The sequence below is a fragment of the Semicossyphus pulcher genome, unplaced genomic scaffold (genome assembly GCF_022749685.1).
Source record: "Semicossyphus pulcher isolate SPU_LCO1_2020_fin unplaced genomic scaffold, fSemPul1.0.p SCAF_4, whole genome shotgun sequence".
Classification (NCBI taxonomy): domain Eukaryota; kingdom Metazoa; phylum Chordata; class Actinopteri; order Labriformes; family Labridae; genus Semicossyphus; species Semicossyphus pulcher.
The window spans coordinates 12,437,981-12,461,834 of NW_027211715.1; the positions used below are offsets into that span (position 1 = coordinate 12,437,981).

The 23,854-nt window shown below is 43.3% G+C and overlaps 1 pseudogene; it reads right to left on the reverse strand.

The window, feature by feature from the left end:
* LOC138607279 (neurocan core protein-like) overlaps positions 1 to 23,854 on the reverse strand; it is a 70,106-nt pseudogene that overhangs the window by 26,816 nt on the left and 19,436 nt on the right.

The following is a 23,854-nucleotide window of genomic DNA, read 5'->3' on the forward strand; positions in this document are numbered from 1 at the left end:
ATCCATCAGAGGCTCCAGCGCCTGGATAAAAGTCCTTCATACTGCTGTCTGCTGGAAACAGAGAAGATGCTTCATCCCTTTACATTGCTAAGATGTTGGGATGAACAGGGATGTGTTACCTCACCACTCGGCCCAGATGCAATTACATCTTGGAGCCTTCACGATGTACTGAACAGTCGCAGTTTAGCAGACTTTGTAGTGCTCCGAGGCGAAGCGAGCAAAGTGAGCCGTAAGCCTGCCTGTTTTGAGATGCATCTTAATTCATGAGATGCAACATGTGCATGTGTGTGTTTGTGTTCACTGGCTCCATCTTCACTGTCTGTTTATATTAAGTGTGGGAGGGGGTTTCAGTGGCCAGGAACAAGAAGCCAGGGACAGTGAAGCCGAGCCAGCTGCTACAGTGCCTCCAGTATCACAGCCTCACTTTCTATTTCTCTCTCCTCACAGAAGGAGAGAAGGGAGCTGGAGATAGTGAAGGACCTCACAGGAAATGCAGAATAGATTCAGAGAATTATCAGCATTTGCAGATTTCCCTTCTTTTTTCCTCTCTTTTCTTAATGTCTCTACTTTCCTTCTGTCCTCCTTCCCTCACTTCCCTCCATTATTCTGCTTCATTACTCACTTCTGAGTCTCTTAACCTTCTATTTTCTCTCCGTCCCTCTGCAGATCTCTAAATGGCAGCTTTATCCTCCTTGGCCCCTGTGGGTCTCAGCAGGCTCATGTCCTTTGAGTCAGGAGGGTTTACAGGTGTCCCTTTAGGGCTCCTGCCGTTACAGCAGTAGCGTCCCTCAGGGCCGTGTGGGGTTTGGCCTGTTCTCTCACATCTTTATCTGCAGATACACCCAGGGGTGGATCATTAACACACTTTACCTCAGCTTAAGGGAGCTACAAATCCAACTCTTAAAATGGACTGCTTAATGCTGTGACTTTTGTCTGTTCGATTCCACCATCTTTCCTCCTCCTTATTTGTTTTCCTTTCTTTACTCCTTTTTCCGTCTCCTGGCTTCCTTCTCTGTATTCTTTCATCCTTCCTTTCTCCTCCATCATGTAGACTCATGATTTCTGTAGAGCTTTCTTTCTCCTATCCTTCCTTTTTACAGTTCATCCTTCTACCTATTCTAATATCTGTCCTTCCTCACTTCCTTCTCTTGGTCCTTACTTGCATCACATTTAAAAATAATAATAACTCTGGTCTTAAAGTGGAAAAGTTCCCCAGAGGGGGGAACGACAGGCTATTCTCTGCCTCCTGTCACTATTTCTGACACACTTAAAGAGGAAATAGTAGAAATAAATGATCTATTTCTATTTCTTTCTCAGTGCCATCAAAATCAGTGAATCAGTGACAGTGAAAGTCTACAAGGATCTGAGAGGAGGGGGCTCTGATGATGAATCTTTGAAGAGAAATGCAAACTGCATTACATGATTTTCCAAGAATGAAAACAACAATCCTGTGGACTTCATTGAATTATCATCAGTTTGGGTTGAACAGGTAGAATCACTTGTTCTTGTTTCTGCATGAACGTACAGTCATCTGATTTCAAAGGTTTGTCTTTGTTCAGGTTCTTGATCTGTTTCATGTAAATCAGTGAGTCAAAGAAAAGCACAACACCGTTCTGAATCATCACAAAGGTCCTAGTTCAGTTGTGTTCGTGTCAGTATCCAAGTCATTTCCTGGTCTTCATGGGAAATCAATTTGTCCCACTTTCTACATGCTTCACTTCCTCCTACAGCTGTCACCCAGTGTAAACACAGTCACAATACACGCACACACACACACACACACACACACACGGAGCTAAACCAAACACTTATCAGGTACACGCATACATATTCATTCACTGTAACAGCACTTCAGCTGACGAGTAAATTACAAAGGAGGACAGCAAAGATGAAGAAAGTCAACGTAGCAAGTGTCTGTGTGCGTGCGTGCGGGCTTGTGTGTGGGAGAGAGAGAGAGAGGAAGCTTGGAAACCTGGCAAGCAGGTCATTAACCCAGACACACACACACACACCTTTTTATAGCCGTTTATAGAGTGTGAACAGAGGTTAACTGCACATCTGCAGGTCTCCATTTCCACATGTGATCAATCAAATTGTTCATCATTACTTTCATCATAATTTTCTGATTCTGCATTCTTCTGCAGCATGGAGGTAAAACTGCAGGAAAAGTTCAAGCTAAGAAACAGCAGTAAAACTCTACAACATATTGACCTGAGCACTAAAACTTGGAGGATTTGGAGCCAAACACATAAATCCATCCCATCATTAATGAAGGAGTGAATGGGATGTCCTGAGGGGAGCAGCATGGCAGCAGAGGCCCTTTCCATCTGTCTTCACCTTTACACCCTGCAACTCACTGAGTATTATTCTCTCTGCAGCTTTATTACTTCCTATGTCTGACTCTTGCCTTAATTCTCCTTAAACCTCCTGACTTTGGGGGTCTGCTGACAAATATCTTAACTTCCTGTGTATCTACAATAAAACATCCATTATCCTCAGCCACAGCCTGTCTTACCCATCCCATCCTCTTTGACCTCATGGCTCAGATGTGTGGACCATAGACTGTATAAATAATGGACATAGTCTCAGTGACGTCACCCATTGGTTTCTGAAGAAGCGTTTTGAATCCCGAATTGCGCCGCCGCTGGGGGTCGCCATATTGGAAATGCCAGAGCCGGCTAATCCAGAGGCAGACAAGGAGGCGGAGTGCGACCGAGCTAAAGCCTATTGCTGAGCTCTATGGGCAGGCCGCATGAATCAGCCAGCTACGGCTATGAAGCTAGGCTATATGCTCCTCAGCGTAGCTAGCGGTTATTAGCCATAGACTGTACAAATAATGAATGAGCTAGTTTGACTTTGCCAGGAGGAGATTCTGTCGGTGACTGACTGCAGGTGTTTATTTATCAGACTAAAGAAGTAGCGGACATGCTGCTCGCTCACCCGGTGAGCACGTAACAGGAAACTTAAAATAACCGATCTTCTCATCACTGCAGTCCGTTGTAATCTCTTGAACTCCTGACTCCTATTTACTGGCCAACGATTAAATAAATGTTTGACAAACACTGCACAGGCTAAGAAGTAACTAAAGCGAGCACAGTATACCTGATACTTAGTGCTAAAAATATTTCAGTACAGTAACACTAACATTTAACTCACCGAAAAGCTGGAGCTCAGACTTCTTGCACAGCCATAAAGTTCCATAAATCCCACAGAGACAGATTATTTGTCCAAACTTTGAAAAAATCCCCTCGCAACACAAACAGGTGAAGTTAAGCTCAGTGTCTGTGTGTCTGTGTTGACATCTAGCAGACAGCCAGCAGGATCCACCTGTCAATCAAGTGATCCGGCCCCTATGATTTAAGGCTTAATATTATTAAAACGGGTGTGTTATAAAAAAATTCACCCCACGTACAGTTATCTTGAACAAAAAAAAATGCTATTTATAATAAAACCATTTTTTGTACCAGGCTGAAAACATTGGCATTTCCCCACCTGCTGTAATGTTATTTCTTGTTTTCTGGAACCGGCCTCAAGTGGCCACTCAAGGAACTGCAGTTTTTTGCACTTCCGCATTGGCTTTATTTTTCAACACCGGAGGTTGACGCTTGGTGTGGACACACTGGTGAGGTGGGTTAGTGGATGATGATATTAATAGCCTCGACCTCATGAATCTTTCAAGCTCAATCAGATGAGAGGAGTGGGTCTCAGAGGATGAATTAATGCAGAAGCCCAGCGGGGCGTTTCTCTCGGCCTCTTTAAACATGACTTATGCATTAGTGCTTCATACAGTCTAAGGGTACATACTGAAAGAGAGAAAGAAAAGAGGAGATTATATTTCGTGCACACTCTTATGAGCATATTTGAGAATTAGAGTCTGCAGGTGAGTGAGCGTGTGAGCTTGAATAAGTTTCATGTTATGCATGAGTACAGAGGCATTTCTCTATGAATAAGTGTTTTGACCTGTGACAGGAAACTATAGCGAGAGAGAGAAAGAAACGGAAGCACGGAGCCAGAGAGAGAGGGGGGAGAGGTTAGGAGTTGTGGAGGAGAGAGGAAGTGTGGCAGGAGGTGAAATGTGTTATTTGGGAGAAATGCTGGGGGGTTCTGCTTCTTTTGTTCCAACCCAACCTCTGCACTGCAGAGCAACTTCACTACAGCACTGTACTGTGGGTCTGCCAAAGAGCAACATGCTGGAGGGTGAGGAGGGCAGAAACAGAGGAATATAAAAAGCAGAAACACAGGCCATCAATAATGCAGCTCTCAAAAACATCTTCTCCTAAACATTGTGTAAACTTATTTGAAACCACAGGGTGGGAAACAGAGAGACCTTTAATGAGCTGGTAAACACACTGAAGGAAAGAGAAGCTGCAGCTGTGAAACGCAGACATGAAGGCACACTTTCCTTCCACTGTAATAACAGCTCTGTGTCAAGCCTGTAAATTGTGGTCAAGTATTTACTGTTACAGGCAATTAACCTTTTTTCCTTTGGTCGTAATTAATATTAGAAACATCAGATATGCAGCTCAGGAACATGATCAATATCACAACACGAGGTGATTAAAACTCACGAGAGCAGAAGTAATGAGTAAATAAATATTCTATAGATGTTCTTTGTCCCATCGATGAGGCTGAAATGTGATCATTTTAAGTTTTGCATCATTCACTAAAAATTCCAAAACAGATCAACTGCAGCAAATCGTTACAAACGTGTGTAATTGATGCAGTTAACCTGCAGTTGTCACAAATTATTGATCCAACAGCAGGTTGTTGATTGATCTCCAATAGTATTAATGCACAGACACACCTCAGTGTTGCATAATATGGTCTGTTAGAAATAAGCACTAAAGATTATTAATAATCAGACGCAGGACACCACGCCTCTCATGACCCCTGACCTTTGACCTCTTTCATGAGCAATGACCCTTAAACCTTTCTCTTTGTTTGCATGAATATGGAGCACAGAGCTCGATAACACAGACTGAAACCACATTCAGCATCCCTAGTGCTCTTTTCTAATTTAGGTGCATCTGTTAATTACTGTTAACACTTAATCCTTAAAGTGATTTCACTCTGTTAAACAGCACACATCATACAAACAAGAGTAACTGAGATTCACTCCAGCAAATTAAGCTTATTGTGAGAAGCATGTCTTCAAAGCCAGAGATGCCAGGACCCAGTCTGAATGACGTCAACAACTTTGTACCAGCTGTGATGTGTTGAAGCTCAGTGTCAGCCTGTGGGGTTCATGTTGCTGGAAGTCTCATAAAAAGTCACTTTGATATTTTCTGCCAATGTCTCATCTACTTCTTCTTTTCTTTGTTTTCCTGTCCTCCCTCATCTGCAGCAACATTAGCTGCTGCTCCAGCACTTTAATCAGATGCTCCACCCTCACTGAGCTCAGGGCTCCTCTGTGGCCCGCGTGTCCTTGTGTGTCTCACACACACAGACACACACACATATGCCCCCACATGCACAGACACCGGAAATATTATACACACATTATCTGAAAGCCACTTTCTCCCATCATACTGAGTGGAAAGATGAGCCACCTGCTTCTCCTGGCGCAGAAGGTGAAAACACACAGAAACACACACACAGTTATGCACAAATAGCACACGTTCAACAACCTCTGTCACAACTGGCTGACTTGCAGCATATTAATATTCCCTGTCCACTTTCAGTCAGCGAGCTTGATTGAAAACTCCAGGACATGACAGGAAAGCTCCTCTTCACTTTGAATGGTTGAGATTTGATCCAGATTCCTGATATCAAATAAAAAAACAAAACCCAGAGGGGAATCCTGCTGGTGCTTTCCTTCTGAGTTCATCTCAAAGCCAGAGAACATCTAGTAAATGTTATCCCAACACACTGTGACACAGCATCTGTGTGATGCTGTGACCTCTGAGGTCTCCCTGACCCGACGGGGACTCACCGATCTCACAGCTCTCTCCAGAGAAGCCCTGAGGACAGTAGCAGCTGTAGCCGTCACCTTCTTGCAGGCAGCTCCCTCCGTGGAGACACGGGTTGGTCTGGCAGGGGTTATTGTCGACTGTAGAGACAGAAAAAGAGGGAAAAACTGGAGGGTTAACTGCCAACTGGAAATTATTCTTATTTTCCTACAGAGAAAGGCATTATGAAAGTATCTTATTATCCTTATTGAGCCCGTCCTCTCCCTGCTCTCTGAAAGAGGTAAAGACTAGAGTTGGCAGACAGCACAGAGACTCGTCCCTGTCTCTATGACTTTCTACAAGGTGACACATTGGCTGTTGTTGCATTTGTTGTGTCCTGCTTTGAATGATTCCCACCAAGCGAAGGACAAAGCTGAGTCGACCCCCTCCTGCCGTTCTCCTGCCTCTCATTCCAAGTCCTCCTGATGAGCCGAGGTCCTCATAAATTAATCTGCTCTTGCATACTGGCACAGGCACCTATTTTCATGGCACATTACTGTTGCTGAGGAGATAACTCTGTGCCTCTTGGAGGCAAATGTTTTGCAGATGAATGGTGGAGATTGAGGAGATAAAATTGTTATTGCTCTTATATTTTAGGATAGGACAGAGCGAGGAGGAGAATCTGACAAGGACAGTCAGAGCGTAGAGCTGTCATAATTTTTATTCTGTGTGCACAACAGGACTATAGGGACCTGCTAGATTAACTGGCTTTTTATTATCCAATCCTGATAGGACTGCAGCCCCTGACACAATCTGTCAGGCGGTCTAACACACTGCATATTCTCCATAATAACAGCCACACTCACTTAATAATGTCTGAGCAGATGCTGTGCGTATGTGTGTGTATTTCTGGATGTTTGTGTGACCCTGACTCATTGCAGGCCGATGATATATACAGTAACATCAGTGTGGGTTCAATTTCCTGTGAAACAGGGAGACAGACCACTGCTGCAGAGAGGCTGCTGTTGATACACGGGGCAGGAGAGATGATGAAAGACTGACTTTGAAAATGCAGAAAAATGATTCACTGAAAGACGAAAACCATCAGAGACAGACTCATTTCTTAAACCAACTGCAGGGAGGAAAAAACAGCACTGTATGTGAAGTGAAAACATTGCTCAAAGGTTAGAGGATGGACTGATGGAGATGGTAAAATCTGCAAGTGCTGAGCAGTGCATGACACGTAAAAATGCAGCATGTGGTCAGTTTTAGAGCGTTTTTCCACGAAGTAGCTGGTTAGTGCGATCAAATGTAATGCTCAAATGATGGTTTGCTGACTATTTACATTCTGTCCTTGCATCAAGAAACAGTTGATAACTGCATGTCACCAACAGTATCTTCAGTGTGTTCAGTAGATGAACAGTAGGTTGAAGACTATCAATAACAAAATAAATCCACTTTCACTGTTGCTCTCTTAAAATGAGTGATGTGAAGTGAAACCTATTCTTACTCAAACTTACCCTCATATCCTGACAGAACTCTGACCCTGACATATTTGAACTGTCTAAATGAAACATTTCTGCAGAGTTTGCTTTAAAAGGCAGCTCATGTGTCACTTTTATGAAATGCTTACAGTACAGTGGATTCTATGTGGCTGGTGTCTCTAATCCACCGTAAAATTAAATGTTTTTCTTGAAAGATCAAGGTGACATTTAATGGAGTTTGAAAAAGCATGTGTGTGTGTGTGTGTGTGTGTGTGTGTGTGTGTGTGTGTGTGTGTGTGTGTGTGTGCGTGCGTGTGTGTGTGCGTGCGTGTGCGTGCGTGTGTGTGTGTATGTGTGTGTGTGTGTCATTTCAAAATTCGAAGCAGATAATGAGCATAATGATTGGGTAAATAAGGAAGCAACTGAATCTAATAGTAGACATGATTACTGATTAGACAAACTAATGAAAGAACACCCTTTGGAAACACAATTTCTTCATCCATGAAGATCATCTGAGGGCAAAGTAAAATATCTAATTTTCTTACTGTTTTCTCTTATGTAGCTTCTATAGCAGCTAATTCATGTAAAAATAATCAGCCATGTGCTTCACCCACTATGACTGTGAGAAAGGTCTGTTAAGCATTAATACAAAATTAAACATGACTAAGAGTCCACAGATATGCAAGCAGCTCTGTGGGGTTGTAATTACACACATAAATTTCACAGCAATCCATAAAATATTTGTATGTCTCATCAGCTACCTCACTTCCTACAGTTCACTTCCTTGTCTCTCCTCTCCTCACCACTGATTGGCTCCTGTTTGCACTCGTTTTCTCCCCTCGTTAGTCTGATTGAGTTCACCTGTTCACTACCTGTTTAAAGACGGCTCTCCCTTTCACTCACTCTTTTGATTTCACATGCGGCGGCAGGTCAGTCATGGTTAGAGGAGTTTATCTTTTCAGGTATTCTGTCTCTATATTAATTTACCTTAGAACATTATTTATTCATTATTCTTTGAGACAAATTATCGTATTTTGACTTATTGATTAGTTCTAATATTGTGTGTTTTCTATTAGATGTGATCCATCCCGAGTGTGTTTGTTGTCCCTTTTGTTAAAATGCAATTACTTGATATGAGAAATAAACCTTGTTCAGATAATTTATGTTTCTTGGGATGATTTGCTTTCTGAACTGATGCCAGTGATGATACTTAACCTTTAAATCTTAACCTCCTTGAAACGGTTCATGAATGTCTGAGCAGCATTCTGTGACAAAGATGTTGATATATTTCACTTCTAAGTGAATACCTGCTGGTGGTGCTAAAGGAAATATTTCAGGATCACCAAAGTCAGAAGTTTTCCTCCGGGGACCATGAAGGTCTGCAGCATGAATGTTGAAATTGCTAAATTGCTAAAAACAACTGCACAATTGATGAATAATGAGAAAGGTCATGCCATTGATAAAACTAACATAGCATTTATCCACTACTAACTGCTCAGTGTTTAATTGCTCCTGAGACCTTTACTGTGCTGCTCCTCAATGTTAAAATCTACAGGTGTCATTGAGTGATGTTCTTCATTAAACATGTACTTAAATAACTAACTTATTTGTCTGATTCTGATAAAAAAATATATATATTCAGAAAAAATACCAATTGTAAAAAAAGGACCCAAAACTTAAAGGCCCTGGAAACTCGGCTTCAAATATCAAAAATGCATATATGATATCAGAGTTGAGTGTGTCATAAAGCATCCTCAAAAATCTGAGTGAAAATAAACGTTCAAAACCACTTGAAAAAAACTTTGCTGAAAAACGGCTCATTTGGCTGTTCAGACCATTTCTCAGGACTGTGTAGGTGTGGCAGATCTCATGTTGATTGACACTTGTCCACGTTCTCATGGTAACTGTCAACACAACAATGGTGCATGGGAAAGCAGTGTTTCCTCTAAGATTTTTTTTTCAGCAGCAGGGTAGGGGGTTTGTTGTACCACCCAGGTATGTGCGCATGTGCACATCATATCAAAACTATTGCTGTCAGGTGATTAAAAAAAACGAGTGCCAAGTAGGTTTACACATACAAGGGATTTGTTTTGGTGGTTTGGTGCAGAACACAGAACTAGAATAAAAAGACAGAAGTAAAAGACTTAAATAGAATAATATAAGAAATGGGCAATAAGAATGAAAATATAAAATACGTATAATACAAAATCTGCAGAGCGGATGATACACTGCAGCTTGCGCTTGTCCCTGGCAGTAGCAGCAGTGTACCAGACGGTGATGGAGCAGGTGAGGATGGACTCAACGATGGCGGTGTAGAAGTGCACCATCATTGTCTTTGGCAGGTTGAACTTCTTCAGCTGCCGCAGGAAGTACATCCTCTGCTGTCCCTTTTTGATGAGGGAGCCGATGTTCAGCTCCCACTTGAGGTCCTGGCTGATGATGGTCCCCAGGAAGCGGAAAGACTCCACAGAGGAAACAGTGGAGTCGCTGATGGTGATGGGGGCGGGTGTGGCTGCGGTCTTTCTAAAATCCACAACCATCTCCACTGTCTTCAGAGCATTAAGCTCCAGGTTGTTCTCACCACACCAGGTCACCAGATGGTCAATCTCCCACCTGTAGGCGGACTCGTCCCCACCAGAGATAAGTCCAATGAGGGTGGTGTCTTCCGCAAACTTCAGGAGCTTGATGGACTGATCACTGGAGGTGCAGCTGTTGGTGTACAGGGAGAAGAGCAGAGGGGAAAGAATGCAGCCTTGAGGGGAGCCGGTGCTGATGGTCCTGGAGTCAGAGACGTGTTTTTCCAGCTTCACGTGCTGCCTCCTGTCGGACAGGAGTCTGTGATCCACCTGCAGGTGGAGTCGGGCACATTCAGCTGGGAGAGCTTGTCCTGAAGCAGAGCCGGGATGGTCGTGTTGAAGGCAGAGCTGAAATCCACAAACAGGGTCCTGGCATTGGTGGCCATATGCTGGAGGATGAAGTGGAGGGCCATGTTGACTGCGTCGTCTACGGACCTGTTGGCTCTGTAGGCGAACTGCAGGGAGTCCAGGAGAGGGTCTGTAATGTCCTTGAGGTGTGAGAGCACCAGGCGCTTAAAGGACTTCATTACCACAGAGGTCAGGGCGACGGGTCTGTAGTCATTAAGTCCAGTGGTCCTTGGCTTTTTGGGGACAGGAATGATGGTGGAGGCCTTGAAGCAGGCTGGCACGTGACAGGTCTCTAGTGAGGTGTTGAAGATGTCTGTGAACACCGGAGACAGCTGATCGGCACAGTGCTTCAGGTTTCTGTGAGAAGCACATCACATGTAGATTTACCCTCTTTCTCGAAGGTTATTTCTTACTTACACACTTTAATTGCACTCTCTTCTTCACTTCATTAAGCTTTAATTCACAAACTACTTTAATCTGATCACTTTGCTTCAGTCACCCATAAATACCACCCGTGATAATCAATGTATTTACAGTAGGGACGTACGGACTTAGATAGACAATATCTCTACATTTCAGTATAATATTGTGCAGCTTTCTGGAGGGAGATCGCCAGGGAGCTATAAGTTTGATAGTGACAACCGTTTATGTGTGCATGTAATGTCTTAAAACCCTTAAATAATGATATGAAGGACCTCAGCTACCATCCACCAGCTCTGATAAATGGTGTCTGTGGTGATACAGACTGAGAGCTGAGCTGCAGCAGAATAGGACACTGATCCAATCTAAAGACAATTAGTAACGGCTTATTACACACAAATGAGACTGTTCACCAGCTGTCCACAAACAGAGGCCTGCAGGCTCAGTGCTGACGTCATGTGTACAGTGTGCAGACATGAAGCAGCAGTTCTGGATTCTGGACAGTCTGTGTCGCCCTTAACTTTTAGACACGTGGAGATGGCAGATTAGGCCTTAGATAGTTCAGCTTTAAACACAGTCGCAGATGTTGAGTCCTCTTCCTCGACATCGAGCAGATTCTGCAACTTCTCTTCAGTCCAGTGCAGAACAGAGATATGTTCCCCTGTGTGACGTTTACTTCATCTGAAGTCTTTCTGAGCCTCTCAGGAGGGAGATTATTTTAGTGCTGTGGCATATTTGGGAAGTTACTTCCCAATGTCGACTCATACGTACACCAGGATTAAAACTGGATCATAAAAAGGATTGTGATACAGGAAATGTTTTGCATCTTATGAAGTCTGATGCTGAGTGGTTAGAAAATGTAACATAATTGAAGCCTGCAGAAAAGGTTGTGCTAAAAGAAACACTGAACTAGACACAAGTAACTGTGTAAGACACACGTTCACACAGCAAACTGCACACACACACTTTACATTCACTGTATATCCACCTGCTTATCACCCGGCATGTTGCTGTGCTCGGACTCACTGAAGCTTGTAATAGCTTTGCTGAGACAGAGATCATGCTTTGGCCTGTTCAAGTGTTCCCCATCTATGAGCGTGACGAGCCATCACCTGGACCCAGCAAGAGCTCCCCTGTTAAAGTTTGAAGCTACAGTACGTCTCTAAAAGGTGCTGAGGCTCACAGAGCAGTTAGAGACATATGGACGGCTGAGCTAAACTGCAAAGTACGGCCTTAAATACAGTCGTTGCATCATCAGTGTGATGGCTCGATGAGTCCGTGGTGTGAAATATTCATTTTGTCCCTTCCATGATGGTTAAGTGAACAAGTGTTTTATGTGTTTAGTGATGATACAGAGCAAAAAAAGATATACATAAAACATTAGTTTGAGTAGCTCTGTCAATGCAGAATGTGGAGCCAGATGCATTGTCACATCTGAAGAGTAAATAAAGAATTTTCTGCAGATAATTAATAGTTTTTTCACCTTCATGAAATAGCTTATAGCGTAGAGGCGAACAGGACAAGAGGAGAGACTGAGCGAGATCTTACAGGCAACAAAGGTTCTTGTAATCAAATCAATGAGATGATGGTTCCATGATATCAGAACCATTCAGCTACACCAACCTGGGTCCTCATGTCTCTTTACTTGTGTGACATTTTTTTTATAAACATGAATTACCTTCCCAGATAGCAGCAGTGAGGCTTTTTTAAAACATTGAGTGTTTCAATCGCTCCTATCTAGAACTGTATCCAGAAATGCCAATAAGAGGCTGAAATGACAAAGGTCATGGTCAAAGTGTTCTTTTCCTGAGTCATCTCTTTGACCAGAATGAGTCCAAGGTTCCAGCTCCTGTCTGACAGGATGGACAGAAAAAAGCAGACAGACATACAGGTAGGAATATGATCCATGTATCATCGTGTCCTCACGCAGGCCAGACAAGTCACTCACTGCAATTGAGCTTCAGTTACTGCTGTGGAAAGCAGAACACACATCAGGGGAAAATGAAACCTATTTCTGCTGAAATCTAGATAACAGCTTTCTCACAGCACAAAGGTTTAGACCTCAATGCAGACTCAGATGACTGAAGGGATTTATTTACAGAGGTGAGCTGCATGTGGGAGGAAAGAAGCAGTTATGGAGACGGACAGAGGTTACGTTTACTTGTTGCTGGATCTGCTCTGCTTTCTGCTGATGATGTCAGCGCCCCAGCAGTCAGTCTGCAGAGTCAGACAATCTACTGTGTGCAGAGGCTGACAGTCTGCAGCGTGGACCATTACACCAAACTCTTCATCCATACAGTTCATGAGGTCGTACACACGCGAGCCCGAGCAGAGCAGCCTCTGACAGACAAGGATTGATGAGCTCTGCAGGGAGGGAGCAGCTATATCTGTCTGTCTGACCACATGCAGGGCGAGCTGTCTGTCTGCATTATACACGTGTGTGTATGTGTGAGAGTTTGAGTGTAGGGCTGATAGAGTTGAAAACAGCATCCAGACTGCAGTCTGTGATGTCAAACATTCAATATGTAACCAATTACTACTGAGCACACTGAGAGATGCAAACAACACCACATTACTGAAATGACTATGAGCATTCCAATATATCAAACTGTTTCCAGTTATTTATTTACATGGTGCTGTTATCAATTTACAGCCATATATTTATGGTGTGAGTCAATCCTGCAGGTGTTAGTGACACTTGTGGCATCTCCAGTCATCATTAATAAACTGCATGATCTGGTCTGTCAGAGGGGCAGGAAAACGTCCTTCTTGTCTTATCATCACAAACACATCATGTCCAGCTTGTTTTTTTTCTCCTCTTCTCTTCGATGTGTCTCATTTTCAGGGCTTTGTGAAAATAGAACATTGAATCAACACATCCTTTTTTATATTATCCAACAATAAGCAGACAAGACTAGAAGTAAGTAGGCAACTGTGCAATAATTACTATGCCAGGGGGTATTCTGCGAAGCAGGATTTGTGGTTATCAAGGTCACTAAAGGGTTAACTCCAGGTTTTCAGTACTGTAAAGGTGGTTCACTTCTTACTGGAGTATCACAATGGTAACTTATGCTGAACACCAGCAGGTAGGGTGTTCAGCATGAGCTATATATAAAAGGACCTCCTACTAACCATTTAGGTCTCTTTATTCAGGAGCTTTGAGAGCTGATCGTGAGAGGGAGGAGGAAAATAGTAAATAGTAAAACACTTCAGCTTTACACTTTGCTTTTTGATACGAAATATAATCATGGAAGATATTCATTTTGATATGCATCTACAACAGAGACTTGTACTTGTTATATTTATAAGATATGAAAGAAACCTTTAAACCACTTTCACTTGTGGTTTTATATTTATTTTATGTGCTCTCTAGGTCCGTTTGATACGGCTGAGGCTGAAAGAATCTAAATCATTCACAAACACCTGACTGTATCTCTGTATACCTCACCTGATTTTATAACCTTCACACCTCCACCCTCTATCTCAGTATCATTCCTCCTCTTGAAACTTGTCATTGGCCCCGTCACTGAGAGCTCCCTGCTGGGACACATCTGTGGGTGTGTCTGAGACAGAAGGAACCCCTCACCCGTTTCACCCACTGCTGCATGCTGCTTTGTGACTGATGCTGGGACTCCGCACTGCCTTCACCGACAGCAGGAGTGAAGTCAGTCAGGCAATATGGCAGCTCCTAAAGCCCAGCTGGGTGCTCTCCTCCTCCTCTGTGGCCAGAAAGTACCTCCATTTGAAATCATACCTCTCACTGTTAACCTTGATGACAGGCAGCTCCATTTATGACGGCGTGTGTCTGCATGAGTGACTGGCTGAGTCAGTGACAGATACGTATGTCTGACTGCAGATGGATAATATAAATGTGAAAGTAACATCTCAGGAATGCTGCTATTCACATCTTGTTAGGTGTGATACTCGCATAATAGACGTCCCATTCCCTCTGTGTCTGCTGAGCACTTCTCATCATAATAAATCCATCTCCACATTCTTCTTCATTTGACGCCATAAAAGCCAAAAGATCTGAAAAACGGCAAGGCTGTGTTCTGCTGTTTCTTCTGCATCCTTTGTCCTCTAGGAGGACAGACCTGTTAGATAGAGATAGTGAGGTGAAATATTCTCTCAGTGAAAGGAAGCAGTTTCCTGTCGTCTCATCTGATAGCACCTGAATGCAGTATTGTAACAGGTACTGACATAACCCGACCAGGTTAAACTCTCCCGCTCTGCACAGCCTCACAATGACTCCACACAGAGGATTATATTCCTTCTGACAGCCGCCTGCCAACATCTCTGTCTCCATCCATCCCTCCATCATTTCACAACTGGTGGCTTGTTGTAAAAGTCGTGAAAGTTGAATGTTTGAAAAAGAAGTAAATTCTCTTACAGCAATGCTTGATGTGATCATAAGGCACTGTACTAACAACACAAACACATGATGAAGAAGAGCATGCTGTGCCCAGAGGAAGTAAAAACCTGCAGCTCAGCATCCATTGTTACTGTGTGACGTTAACAGCACTTTGGTTTACAGGCCGACTGATCTTTAGAGGCTGTGAGACGAGAGAATGTTCATAAAAACAACAAAGCTTGTTTTTTATTTCTGCTGCAGATCTGATCCCAGTAACAGTCAAGAGATTCATTCATTCATCTGCCATAAAGGAGCTCTGGGTCACAATGTAGAGATAAAATACAGCAGCCTGTGATGGGGCTCCTAGAGGCTGAATAATCAGCAGGTTGTGTTGTTGCAGCAAAGATAAAGTATGTTAATGAGGCCATAAAAATGCCTGTTTAAGACAGTTTTTCTGTGTTTTCAGGCTCACTGCAGAATATTAGAACCAGTTTGATGGTGCATTAGCTTTACAAATATAGCTGCTAGTTTCATAAACCTTTAAATATATTAATCAACACTTGTGATCTCCAGAATATCAGTGATCAGTCTGATAACAGATGTTTTGCTTGAGATTTTTTACACAGAAAATCCTCCACTGAATTATAATTCATTTAGCTTCTTGCTGTGATGTTCAATTACCTTTTTCCTGTTCCTGTTTCAGGCACCGTACTTGAATTGTTCCATGGAGAGACAGAGTTTAATGGGATGCTGTGCTTGCACACGTGTGGAGACAACTTCTAGTTGCTGTAATGTGTAACCTTGTAAAACACATCTTATCATCCTGAAGACTGATAACTTCTATTTCTGCATTCTCCTCCTCCTTATTATTCTCTTTTAATCTCCTCCCTCTTCCTATTTCTTATCTCTGCTACAGTAACTCTTAAAGCGACAGGCTCTCCAGAGAGCTTTAGCCTGCTAAGGTCTGATAGCGGGTCTGTTAGCAATAGCACAGACATGCTAGCTAAGTTCGTAAAGCCTACCTATGACATTTGACTTCACCAGTAAGGGAGAGGAGTTACAATTATTGAATTGTCTCTGAGTCTGAGTATAAGCCAGTGTTTTGTTTTTTAATCATAGGCCACCTTCTTTTTGCAGCTCCGACCTGCTGAGAGTGGATAACCTTAACTACTTCCTGCTGTTACAGACTTTAAGCAAATTGAGTGGATTTTAAACTGCTGTGTATTATAATTATCAGCAGTCAGCGATGTTCACAAAGGGCTCAGTGTGATTTCTCAGCACAGAGTACTTCAGCTCATTTCCAGCACTTTGGTTGCTTCGTTATTCCCCTGGTTAACTGGATACAAAGCGCCTCTGCTCAGTCAGCACAGAGTGCTATGTAACGCTGTTTCATCCCTCGTCACCATGGAGCCCAATGGAGTATTTAAGCAGTGACGAGGATCCTGCTGAGGCTGAGGATCGTACAGGGGAAAAAATATGAGAAAATCAGGGAGGGAAAAAAAGGAAAATCAATAAACTTCTAAATGCAGCGTCGAGAATGTGCCCTGTCACTGCTCATGACTTCAAGGTCTCCAACAGCCAGCAGAGAGACTGAACATCTATCCACAGACCCAAACTGATAATCTGCCACCCCAGCCCGTCCCTGTCTCTGTTTATCTCCTTCTTTCCCCTAAAAAACTCAAATACACACACACACACACATGCACGCACGCACACACACACCAACACACAGACACACACACACACACACACACACACACACACACACACACACACACATTTCAGCCTACAGACTTTTCTCGTCCAAATGTAACACTCTGATTTGGTTGAGGGCTGCCTGCCATGTTATTGATGCTGCCAGAGGTCTGATCCATCTTGAGCCTGGGACAAGGCTGTTGTTAAGACAGCTATAACTCAGAGGCCTCCTGTTCTCTGTTTGCCAGAGTGTCAGACTGGCATTGGGAATTTAAATGCTGGACAGACAGCTGACATCACAGGATTCACCTGCATTACTTTGTCACCTCAAAAGGCTCAATGCCACTGCTCCGAACTTCTATACTTGTTGACTAGAAACCATTTTTGTAACTTTTTTGTGGTGTTACAAAGTCCCACAAATCCTGTCTTTAGGATTATACAATATGGAAATGAAGATATGAGTGATTAAAAAAGTCAAATGAAATGTTTCTGCTTTCTCACAGTGAAGGATTAAGACGTATTCTGTGTGTGTGTTTGTATGTGATGGTGTGACATGTGGGCAGCTAAATTATTTTGGTTTATAGGACTTCCTGCAGCTTCTGAATCCCTATCAGCTCATGTGTTCAGACACACTGAAGATGAATGAGTTACAATAGTTTAGCAGAATCCCAAATATTTCTGTAATTTTATAGAGACATTGAACATTTGGCAAACATGTTTTGGTTGATAAGATTACAATTTTGGACGAGGAGACAAGTGGCTCTAACCTTTGTTATGTTCGTCAACTCTGTGGTGAATTAAATATCAAAAGAAATCAATGAAAGCGTGCTGAAACAAGTTGAGTCAAACATGAGAGCAAGAGGCAAGTCAACATCGACAAACTGAAAAATGAGAGAAGAGACTGCAGTCAATTAGAGTCCCGTCTTGTAGTTTGTGTCTGCATTGATTTGTTGGCTGCTAGGATATCGGCCTCGCGACAGTTCACCTAATTGCACTCTTTGTGACCCCCTAATTACTTCACCAAGACCTGGTTGGTCTCACCTCAGTGCACTGCCCTGCTGTCTGCAGCTGTCTGTCTGTACCAACGTGGGAGGATGGGGGAGGAAAGGAAGAGGATGTGAAGGCAGAAAGAAAGAACAAGCCTGGATTAAGAATGCATGATGTGTGTCAGAGTGGGAGAGAGAGAGGGCTGATGTAGAATGAAACAACAAGAGACAGACACAGTAAGGAAATAGAGGTGTAGCTATTTGAGGCGGTTTGCAGAGGCTGTGAATTCAGGTGGAGGGCAGCAGCAGTGTTAACATACTGCTGTTACTGTACTGTATGACACCTCTGGATAGTGCTGATGTGAGTGATGTCTCTGACTGTCTCTGAGCAGCACACATAAATAAATAAATCACTTCTGATTAGATAATCATTTATAATCATGAAGATAATAATGACAAAGTTAACTGACTAAGAACAACAGGGAGCTCACGTACCTGATGGGATGAGTCCAAAAGCCCAGTCTGGTAAAATAATTCCAAAGGGGTTGTTTGTTTCTTTGGTGTCCTTGTTGTCTGTCGTTCATGCCCTTGAAAGGTGTCCACCGACTGCCAACCGCGAAGAATTCAGACACTGCAGACCTTGACTCCATTTCTGTCACGCCCACTTTGGAGTCTGAGGTAAAGGTAGTCAAGTGGATGATGCCCATAGATGTTTGAGATCCCTCACTGGGTGCTGGAGTAGCTGAGAGTTGACCCTGTGAGTTATCTGTGCTTGTTTTCTCCTTCTCTTCCTGAACCCATGAAATTGAAATAAATGGCTCCCCCGTGGTAGGGCGGTCTGGGGAATTTTCTGTGCCAGTTGTTGTAGTGGTAGGATCCATCCTCTGTGTGTCCCTGGTAATCAGGAGCTGCACTGTTGTCAGCACCTCCATTAAGGCTTCAGGAGTAGAAGACACCAGGTCATTTCTGTTCATGCCCTTTTGTGAACTTCCTAAAAAGAGGAGTGAAACCTGAATTTGAACTACCCTCTCCTCTTTGAGAAGAAGCAGAAGAGAGGTTCTCGGTAGGCCTGTGGACATAGAGGATCTCTCCCCTGGCCTCCTCTGCTGTGTCTGGCTCCTGGGAGCCCTGAGGTGGGGTGGTGGGTTGCTCAGATAGCTGTCAATAGGACAGAGTTGTGTGCTCTGCCATACTCACAAGCTCAGTCTGGCTTTGGCTGAGTGAAATCTCTGTTTCAGGACTCAGTTTGAAACCAAGTCAAGTCAAGTCAAGTCAAGTCATGCTTTATTTATAAAGCACCTTTAAAAACAACCTCAGTCGACCAAAGTGCTGTACAGTTATTAAAATACAATACAAATACAATATAATCATACATAAATATAATAATAATAAATAAAAGTAAAAATAGAAGCCAAGAATTCTCGCTTAGCTGGGACTAAACGCCAAGGAGAAAAGATGGGTTTTCAGTAATGTTTTAAAGTGCTCAACAGACTGTGCAGCTCTAACCTGGAAAGGTAGGCTGTTCCACAGCTTTGGGGCCGCCACTGAGAAGGCTCTGTCCCCACGAGTAGAGAGTCTGGACCGAGGTACTGCCAGGAGCAGCTGGATTGACGACCTAAGTGCTCTGGAAGTACTGTGAGGCTGTACGAGCTCTGATAAATAAGACGGTGCCAGACCATTTAAACACTTAAAGACATTTAATAAAACCTTGAACTGGATCCTAAAATTAACGGGCAACCAGTGCAAAGATGCAAGGATGGGACTGATGTGATTACGTCGTTTCTTTCCAGTCAGCAGGCGGGCGGCTGCATTTTGGACTACCTGTAGATGGTGCAATGCTGATTGGTCAAGACCAACAAACAAAGAGTTACAGTAGTCTAAGCGTGATGTAACAAAGGTGTGAATAAATTTCTCGAAATCATTTCTGGGGAGATAAGGCTTTACTTTTGCTAGTAGTCTTAGCTGGAAGAAGCTCGTTTTGACAATAGAGCTTATCTGCTTATCGAACCTTAAGTCACTGTCCAAAATAACACCAAGGTTCCTTGCAAAAGGGTGACAGTGAGACTTAAGGGTGCCAATGGCACTATCATAGCCATCTAAGAGATTTTTTTGGCCAAATAAAATAATCTCTGTTTTATTTTTGTTCATGGAGAGAAAGTTCACTTCCATCCAAGATCGAATATCATCGAGGCAGTCTAATAAGACCTGCACTGAGGTATATTTGTACATCATCTGCAAAGCAATGAAATGAGACATTATGCTTTCTAAATATGGATCCCAATGGCAACATATATATCGAGAAGAGGAGGGGGCCCAAAATAGAACCCTGAGGCACCCCACAACTCAGGGGGGAAGTGGCCGAAGAATACTGGCCGAGCTGGACAGAGAAGCTCCTGTCTGAGAGATAGGACAAAGGCAGCTGTCAGATCCAAAAGGACCAGGACCGCAGAGTTACCAGAGTCAACTGTTAAAAGGAGGTGGCTTAAAACCTGACTGCAACTTCTCAGAAATGCCATTTAAATCAATAAAGGACTGCAGCTGTTCATTAACCACCTTCTCCAAGACCTTAGAAAGAAAAGGAAGTTTGGAGATAGGCCTAAAGTTGGATAAAGCTGTGGGGTCAAGATTATGTTTTTTGATGAGGGGCTGTACCACAGCATGTTTAAAGGCAGCTGGGACACATCCAGACATCAAAGATGAATTTATCAGATCCATAACACAGGGCCCAATGATACGAAAAACGTCCTTAAAAAGACGGGATGGGATGCTGTCAAGAGGACAGTAAGAAGGCTTGAGGTGCTGGACAATATCAGTTAAAGCTGAGAGAGACACTTGCTCAAATGTGTCAAAAACTGCAGGGCAAATGGGAGAGACGGCAGGATCTAATGCAGACGGCAAAAGAGAGGACCTAATATCGGAGATCTTGCCAATGAAAAAACTTAGAAAATCTTCACACAGTTTAAGGGTAGGAACAACACCATTGTGGTCACAGGGGTTTAAAAGAGTATTCAAGGTACTGGGGTTTATGGCTATTGACTGACACAAGATTAGATAAAAACTGACTCTTGGCAGCTTTAACAGCTTTCTGATAATGCAATAGACTGTTTTTTAAAATGTCCAAAGAAACGTGTAGATGATCTACCATCAGAAGCGTACCATAATGATCCTGAGTATGTAGCACAGAATGATTAAACGCTGCAGAAAACTCAGAAGCAGTTGAATGGTTAACTGTGCGCACAGTTTAACATGGGAGTGAGTCAGTGTAACATTAAATAAGACAGCAAAGTGATCGGAAATATGTGTGTCACAAATCTCACTGACATTTAACTGCAGACCAAAGGATAATATAAGGTCCAGTGCGTGTCCCTACTCATGTGTTGGATCAGACACAGACTGAGTGAGGTTAAAAGAGTCAATGAGATTCAGAAAGTCTTTCACCATGGGACGGGATTCACAGCAGACATGGATATTAAAGTCTCCAACAATTAAAAAACGATCTTAGTTCACTGTCACTCCTGCCACAAAGTCTGTGAAGTCCTTTATAAAATCCTTATTTAACTGAGGCGGACGATAGACCACAGCGCACAGGACGGGTGTAGTGAAGTTTACAGTGAATGTCTGCAGCTCAAAGCTGGAGAAAGAGATCAGCGGTGACAATCGACATTGAAAACTGGATTTAAATACAGATGCTACCCCTCCACCTCGGCCGGTGGTTCGGGGGGGAGTGAAAAAAGAGACAGTTAGGAGGGGGCAACTATAGAGACAGGATAGGATAGCGAGGATCGGTCCAACTGGCGGAACGCCAATCCAAACCCACCAGGGAAGCTGCCTCCTTCACTGCTCCCCTCCATTTCCCTCTCCTCTCCTGATGCAGTTCTGGCAGCTGATGGACTGTTAGCATCGTCTCCGTCCTGGTCTCTCTCCTGGTCTCTCTCCTGGCCTGAATAGTTCTCGGGATTGTCCTGTCGAAGGGAGGTGGGCAGGGTCATCATCTCGAGTGGCCCTGCTTTGGCTTCCATAGGCTCCCAGGAGGGACGTTTGCCCACATAAACCACAGTTCCAGGGGGGCTTGGTTTGGAGCCCAGCATTGATTTGAACCAACGAAAGTGGTGGGATCAAAGGTCAAGCTTCCTCTGGGACCCTTGGTTCCAGATATGTTGACATGTTCACTGGGTGGTGATGTCTCATTGGGACCTGATGAAGTGAATTCTAAAGGGAACAGAGAAACAAAATAGACTGATTGGTATAATTTCATTATGTGGGTGGGGAATGGTGGGTGTTTAATAGGCAATTAAAACTCAATTCTGGTTACATGAGCCACACAGAACCCTTACAGTGAGCACAGTGTCAACACAATTCTGCAAACATGAGTCTGGATCAGCGATGTGAGTCACCAGGATTTCTGGTGTGGGCGATTAGTTTTTATTTCATATGTTCTCTTTTTCTCTGCCTGCACCACCAAGTCTTTTTCTAGGGGGATTTATACTTTTAAATGGCCTTTTAAAACACCAGTGTGTAAAGTTTTCATTTTTAAGTATTATCTAAGTTATCTAGATGCAAGTGGTGTCTGGAGAGATTAAGTCAGAGACACAAACACACCAACAGGATAGAAAGATGCATTCAAAGTAATTTCTCTTCTCTGTTCCTGTTTTCTTTTCCGTCTGGATTCTTTGACCTCAAACAGCCTCCTTCAGGAACACACTCTCCTGTGTGGAAATACACAGGAGCACTTGCATTACGTTAAGCAAATGACATGCTCCATAACAAGCTCCCATCTCAGACCTGTTTATTTAGATGAAGTGGTCCACTGCCTTATCAGCTTAGAGCTTTAAACCAAACACTGTCTGCACGCATCAATAATTAATTCTGTCTGCATGTGTGACTCACGGCTGGCGTGTGTTTTTTAGGGCAGCAGTGCAGTGGTATGGCATGTACAGTGATACAGCAGCAAGTGTGCAACACAACCCAACATAACAAATCACCCTGAGAGGGAGAACATACACAAATATGTCCATGCATAAAATATTACAATGTATGTTAATTATTCAGAAGGTCCGTCGTTGCCTTACGCCTAAATGAGTTTTATGAGCCTGAGGTTCATTTCCATAAGAGCCATGTAGACCGGCCTAACTGTTCTGTTAATAATACAAATAGCTAATTACATACTTTTACTACGACTGGTGAAAGTGTGAATAATTAAATACATTAATCTGGTTTGATCATCTATGTAATGACCCATGTAATGAATAAAATGAGATGAAGACACAGCTTGCGAAAATTTCATGGTGCCGTTTTAAACACATACGGAAGCTACAACTCAACAGTGAAATGCTGAAAAACATACTCATAATAAACCCTGTTCAGACAGTAATTGTGTGCTTACACTGTAACTGGTTCTGCTGTGTTGACTCCACTTTACTGGAGTAAATGGGCTGAGAGAATCTCTCGGGTCAGACAGACATGATATTAAATTGTGAGAGGAGGCTGACAATGAGGCAGAGAGAGAGATGGTAGTGATGCCACTGCAGCCCATCTGAAGTTATGGCGTGTAATAAAAGAGACTGAAGGGAAGTTATGCGTGGCAGTTTGACTCACGTCAGGAGCATCTACACTGAGTGTCAGCACAGACAACTCTTTGTGTTTTTTCATAAAAATTCTGTCTGGGGGGTCGATGACACTGCTGTGAAGCAAATACGCTTTCCTTGACAGGCTTATGCGTGGAGCTCATTCAAAATCAACCTTCCATTGTTGGAGGCAGATCGCTCCACTAAGGGCTTAACAAAATGATGCTCGAGGAACTACTCGGTGCCAGATCCCCGTGGCCACGTGATGGCCACGTCTGGCCCATGTATTTGAAACACAAGAACATGCTGGTTTAAGAAGAGCCATCAGTCAGGCAGCTTTCTGTCACAGCAACGTTAAAGAAACAAACGATTATTCCTCACCCCTCTTTCTCCGTCTTCCCCTCTCTTCCCTCCTCCTTACTCTACTCATCCCCCTCTTGTGTTGCTCGTCCTCCCTGTAGTGATCATTACCGCCTACCTTCAGAGAGTCGGGGCTTAATTGGCAGAGACATAGATGGAGGTGAGAGCGAACGGCAGAGCAG